Source organism: Lissotriton vulgaris, chromosome 4_1 (assembly GCF_964263255.1).
Source record: "Lissotriton vulgaris chromosome 4_1, aLisVul1.2, whole genome shotgun sequence".
Classification (NCBI taxonomy): Eukaryota; Metazoa; Chordata; class Amphibia; order Caudata; family Salamandridae; genus Lissotriton; species Lissotriton vulgaris.
This window is the reverse complement of record NC_141691.1, coordinates 1,015,007,431-1,015,014,104: the sequence shown is the minus strand read 5'-3', so window position 1 is coordinate 1,015,014,104 and position 6,674 is coordinate 1,015,007,431. Positions and strand designations below refer to the sequence as shown.

The window sequence follows — 6,674 nt, the reverse complement described above, 5'->3', positions numbered from 1 at the left end:
TTGCTGGCCAGGCTACAGCAATTGCCTGAGGAGGGAAGTTCAACCTTCAATAACTAAAATTACATTATGAAAAAGACTACATTTGTGACTCAAACAGCCTCGGGAAAAAACATTTTCCAAGCAATTTGTTGCAGAAACCCAGGCACGTCATTTATTTGCAGATACTTATTACACTGTAATTTGTATTTGTTTAATGTCGCATAATATGTGGCATGAACTATTTAGAACAATGGGAAAACGGTGTTTGGTTTCGGCCTACTCCCTCAACCTAGAATGAAACGTCTTCTTTCTTTCTTTTTTAAGTCATTGTAGCTGGAAATTATGTTTCAATATCACTGCAGGCACTAACGCAAACTTGTGGTGCAAAATAAGGCCTGTCTTCAATGATCTGTCTGTAAGATTTCTTTCTGTGATCCTTCTACCCAAACATATGAAATGAGATCGCTGTGATATTGTCTATTTTAAGAATAGATGCGGCCTACTCACTAATCTGAAGCTACCTCTGGCCTGGCTCCACCGGGCATCAGCTTATGTTAACTGACTAAGCTAGAGGTACTAGGGCAATGTTACCCAAGAATTAGACCCAATACTCCCCGCAGGACCATCACAGGCGGTGTACTGGATGATGACCTGGAAAGGTTTGTGTGGCTGCAAGACGGCTGGTACCGAGATGATGAGCACTGAGCCGTAATCAGTGAAGGCATCCACCCTGAAGGGTAGAGGACACGAAGAGGTGGAGTGCAAGGAGGCATCCGTGGGCTCACCCAGCCAGTACGAGGCAGAAGGAGGGGTGCTGTTGGCTGCAAGGTAGTAGGAGTTGCTAGATGACATGGCACTGAAATTGTCCAAAGTAGGGTCAGAAGCAGCGGCAGACAGGGGGCCGCAGTCTATGCATGGGGCAGAGAGTGGGGTAGACGCGGTTGAGTGGAATGAAAGTGGGGTGGAATCAGGGGAGAGAAGTGAGGAAGGAGAGGAAGAATCAGAAGGATTGGAAGTGCCAGAAGGGGGACAAACTGGCAGAGGGGCAGATGAGAAAGAGGTGGCACTGAATGGGGCAGGCAATGGGCAAGAAGGACCAGGTGAAGGGCAAACATTGGAAGATGAGGGGCAGGAGTTGCTGGAGGAGCCAGGTGAGTGGCAAGTGGATCTGGGGGGAGCAGATGTGGGGCAATACTTGATACGAGATGAGCTGTAATTTTCAGAGGAGAGCCCACAGCTGCTGGAAGGGGTAGATGAGGGGCAAGAGGCGCTAGAAGAGAAGCAATTGCTGCTGGGGGGAGCAGATGAGGTGCAATTTCTCATGGATGATGCAGGTAAGGGGCAATTACTGTTGGTGGAGGCAGGTGAGTGGCAGCGACCACCGGAGAGTGCAGAAGGGTCGGGCAGACGGGTGCCTCCCATGGTTGGGGCAGATGCCCCCTGCGCCCGCAGGGGGGAGCGGGGAAATCAGGGCAGGGACTGCTCCCGGGCTGGCCCCGTCCTGCAGCGGAAGGCCTGCACACTCAGGGCCGGGTGGGTGTCCAGCACCAGGGCTCCCGGAGAGGCCTGCAGGGCGCTCAGCTCCAACACCAGCACCCCGGCCAGCTCCCAGCTCTCGGGCCGCAGCTCCAGCCCCAGGTGGAAGTGCTGCAGCCGGAAGAGGTGGAAGCTGGAGGCCGAGGCCACGCCCGCCGGCCGCGGAGGGACGGGGGCGGCGGGGGCAGGGGGCACCAGTCTCCGGTGGCGACAGCAGCACAGACCCACCTGGGCGGGGGTCGTTGAAGCCATGGCGGGGCGGCCGGGCTGGCCCTATGTGAAATATATCAGTAAGGCCTGCTCGGAACGGCGAAGCCGCGGGTTTGCGTAGCCGCCGCGGCCGGCCAGGAAGCAGGGACAGCAGGCAGAGGTAAACAGGACACTCGGCGGAGACGCTGTACGCAAGAGCCGGCTGGTCCCAAGGAAACAGGAAGTGACAGGGCGGAGGGGGAGGAGGCGATGGAGGGCCTGGGGAGGCCTTTGAAGAGGGAGGCAGGCGAGGCCTGTGGAGAGAGGGCAAGGCCAAGGAAGAGAGGGAGGGGGATGAATGGACGGGGTGGGATGGGAGTGCGTTGGGGGTCGGGACAGAGCCGACATGGACAAGGAGGGGCAATAAACAAAGTGAGAGCAGATGGGGCACGACCCCAAACAGAGGGAGGGTGTACTGTGAAGGAAGTAATGAGAGTGGGGGGGAGAGAGAATATTTTGTTGTTTAAAAGGAAGGCCAGAGTGAGGGTTATATCAACAATGGAACACCGTGGTGAGAAGTGATACCATGGGAGGGCAAGAGGGAGACAGGAAAGCTGCGTGCATCGACTGAAAGCACAGCGCGCCCTGTAGGGATTCGGGGGCGTGTTTTTCGTGCTCTCCCCTTCCCATTGGCTGGAAGGTAAAATTCCAGCCAATGGGAAGAGGAGAGGGCGGGACTAAAAAAAAGACTCAGAAACGCCCCCGAATCGCGTTTTGACGGGGAAAGAGTGACTGACAGCCAATCTCTTCCAATGGCTAGCCTCCATTTATGGAGCTAGCCAATGGAAGACAGAGGCGGGACAAAGCCCCATACTGTAGATCATAAGATTTCGCCTAGGCGGAGCACTGCTTCGCAGTGCTAAGGCCAGGCGAAACCTAAAAAGGAATGAGCCTTTGAGAGCGAGACTTCTATTTGCACCTGTCCTGTGTGTGTACGGAAGCTCAGTAGCTGCTTTCATCAGTACTGTACCTTTCCTGCGTGCAAGACGAGCCGAGTATTGCTGTGTACAGGGCCTCACTAGAAAGTAGTATTAGCGCAGTCAAAAAAAGTTCACACCAGCCACATACGACCAGCGTCGGACTGAGGCAAAAATAGGACTGGGCACCAAAATAAAATTGTCCCTCATTCGCGAAGCAGATAGCTAAAGCATGGTAATATCAGGTAAATCAATAGTAAAAACCAGCTCACCTGGCCATAAAACCAGCAACAACTGGCAAAAAAGCGACACACACACGGATCTGTCAGACCCGTGCAATGGGCTCTGCCTGATTGCTCTACACACCAGTCTGACCCTGAGCACAACTAAAGTCAGGCAATTGGGTCATGGTTGGGTCCCTGGAAAATGGCTGAGCCACAGAATGGCCAATTGATACCCGGTTGCTGTCTTGTTCCACTTTTAGTTGTAAAATAGGCTGACATTGCTCTTGTCTAGTCTGTGTCAGGATCTCAATTATGTTTCCGCATGGACATGAAGAAGGGGCCGCGATCTCCCTAAATCACCTATTGCACCCAACAAAGGTCAAAGTGACAATGGTAACCTGGGGAAGAAGGGAAACAAAACAGGGAGAGACAAGGGTCCTCGTCAAACCTCAGACTGCAACAAAAACAGGCCAATACATGGCTATTTAAGTTGTAGACAGAGAAAAAACAGAATTGATTAGCATGTAGAAAGGTGCACTGTACTTCCTAATCCTCTAAAGTTGCTATCTCATACCTTAGGCTTCCCTTCTTCTAAATCACACAAAAGACTGAAATTGACAGGCGTGTGACTGGGTCTGGAGGAGGAAACAAAGGCTACTTAGTAAAAGGGAGATCAATAATGCATGAAATGAAACAGTAAAAACACGTATGCTAATAAGCCCACCTTGTTACATTATCTGCATAATTGATGTGAATCCAAAATTGAAAGGGTAAACTAATGGTCAAAAATAATGTCACCTTATATTCAGGTGTGATAAACAAATGTTCTCTATATTTCCTTTATAACAGGTAGCCAGATAAACAGAAAGAGAGGACTACCACAGCGTCAGATACGCTGAATCAGATAAGTATACATGAAGCACTAAGTATAATAAACATTGTCAGCGCAAAGCACTGTTATCGTATTTACAGTTACGCAGATTTTGTTGTTGTTGTAGGTACAAATGATTCCAGGACAAAATAATGCTCCCTGAACGAAGGAGGAACGTAGAACAGGAATGCTAGTAATAAGACGAGGACCGGGAAGAAGAAGGGCACTAGTACTAACAGGATGTGGTCGAGGAGACCCGATGAGCCAAAGGCACTGAATCCCAAAAGATGCGGTTGAGGAGACCAGACGATCCGGAAATGCTTCAGTCACAGAATCTCACAAGACGCGGTTGAGAAGATCCGATGATCCGACAATGCTTCAAGGAACTAGAAGGTAGGTGCACAACTCTGTAACTAGAACGCGAAGTGTCACTGCTCGGATACTGCTGTGCTTTGACTCATCTGGTCGGCCGTCGCGCATGCGTGCCCCCGCGTGGCGGCCATGTTTGTATCTGCAGAAGCCCCCTAGTTCGGCAATCTCGACAGTCTGTACCAGTTATATGTGTTTCAGTCACGTGGAAGAAAACATTTCAATTACAAAATGACAAAGCTATTGACTTTGTCAATGGCTATTTCACCAACTGCATTTATGGATCCCAAAAATAGTTTTACTTTGAGTTGTTAATGGTTGGATGAGAAGAGGCGAGTGAAGGAGAAGTTCACCAGGATAGAGATTACTAGAATGCTCCCTGTTGGACCAACTGGAACCTGTCTTCTTCTCACTCCACTTAAGAAGGATGTATTTTCCACCATGCAACCTCAGCTGCTGCATTGGTTGCCTGTGAATGATGACCTTAATGTGGTGCCAGGTAATATGTGATGATTTAAACAATGACTCAAAATTATGAATGTGTTCAATACCCTGCTAATGTGACTATGGAAGTCACTTCAAGTTTGTTTAAAAATTCCTAGTGAGTTATACTCTCATGTGTCTCTTTTTGTCCATTGCACCACAAGTCCCCGATCATTTGTGATACAAATGGTAACTTCCAATTTCTCATTCATAAACAGTGGGCCATCACTACTGGTGGTTTCATTTTTGTACTGGTAAATGACACTAGAAAGTGTACCTGATCTAGTAACCATCAAAGTTGTCTTGTAAATACAATTGAGCAAATATGTGAAAAGTTGTACATTGTCATCATTTGTTGGTATTGTCTGTTGACTTCTTTTAATTGCCGCATACAGTCAGAGTAGATTCAGCCACTGGAGCTAAGGTTCCTACAATTGCAATGAGTCAATTTCATGGGGCACATCAACCCATACCACCAGCACAAACTGGTAAATTCTATAGCCAGAAGAGGGTGCCATTTACTACATAGTGATCAGATAACCATAGATATTTTACATGGAATCCATCACTAGTCTCAAACATGTGAACTGAAAAAGGAAATGTTGTTCATTAGATGTGCCAACTAGAATTTAAACTAAATACCCTCATATCAGTTTAGATCCTGAGACGTTGGCACGAAAAACACAGACTACAGTGATCTATGTTCCATGTTTGGGTGTGACATCTATTCAGGCACAACACACTGGATAGATGGTGGACCCTGGTAAGTACAGTTAATAATAACTTGATAAAAGGATCATAGTCTTAAATATTGTGTGATATGTCAGCAGTATGTGGTGTTTCTAAAATACCTGTTGTCACTCACCTCCACATGCTCAGATATGACTCATTAGAGTATACTACTTCATAACATGATGGCTAATGAAGGGATGCCTTTACATTTTATTTATTTAATACAGTATGTACCAAATCGCTTATTTTGTCTCATCTAAAGAGGAATAGCCACAACTGGGTTGAAAGTCAATACCATGGATACTCGCACACAGTTTCCCAGGGGCCAAAATGTTTGGTCATGATGTGCCTGAGGGCTGCACTGATGCCAGCAGGATAACGGTTGAGGAGTAGGTGGGGTTGGCAGTAAGGTGGATGTAGGGGAAACGAACAGTATATGTCAGACCTATCATCCTTTATGTGCTTTCCTGTGACTTTTTGTCTTCTGGCCTCCTGTTTTGCTAACTTCGATTTTGCTGGCCTTAGTTTTCTAGGCATGTTAGCACTGCTATCCAATGCTAATGTGTATGTGCTCTTTCCCTAAAACATGATAAGATTGGCATGTCTACAATTTGCATATTTCATATACTTATAAGTCCCTAGTAGAGTACACTACATGTGCCCAGAGCTCGTAAATTAAATGCTACTAATCGGTCTGCAGTAATGATCATTCCACCCACTTTAGTAGCCCTTAAAACATTTCTCAGGCTCATTATTGCAGAGCCTGTGTGTGCAGTTTTAAACTGCCATTTTGACCTGGCAAGTTAACCCTTTTACAAGGGCCAATCCTTCATTTTTAATATGTATAAGTAACAACTAAGCTAGGCACTGGGCAGCCCCAAGTGCTGGGTGCAGTGTATTTAAAAAGTTGGACATGTACTTTCAAGTTTCAGATGTCCAGGCAGTGAAAAACTCTTACATTCACTTTTCATTACTGCAAGGCCTATCTCTCCCATAGGTTTACATTGGAATTACCTTATTACATTTTAGAAGTGTACTTTCTAATTGGGAAGAGATGGATGTTTTGAGTTTGGGGTCACTTTATCATAAATTAAAATGACAACTAACGGTAAGGTAAACTTTTCAGTTGTAAATCTGAAAATGCCACTTTTAGAAAGTTTGCATTTTCCTACTTTAACCATTCTGTGCCTCTGCGCCTGTCTCTTAATACATGTCTGGGTGGATGACAGCTGGACTTTGTGCATTATCTCTAGATATCCACAAACAAAGAGAGCATAGATGTGCCTAATGGACAATTCACATGCTGATGGGTCA

The 6,674-nt window shown here is 47.0% G+C and overlaps 1 pseudogene; it reads right to left on the bottom strand.

The window, feature by feature from the left end:
• Window positions 1-379: 379 nt before the first annotated feature.
• LOC147722815 (uncharacterized) lies at window positions 380-1,767 on the bottom strand (annotated as a pseudogene).
• Window positions 1,768-6,674: the final 4,907 nt, after the last annotated feature.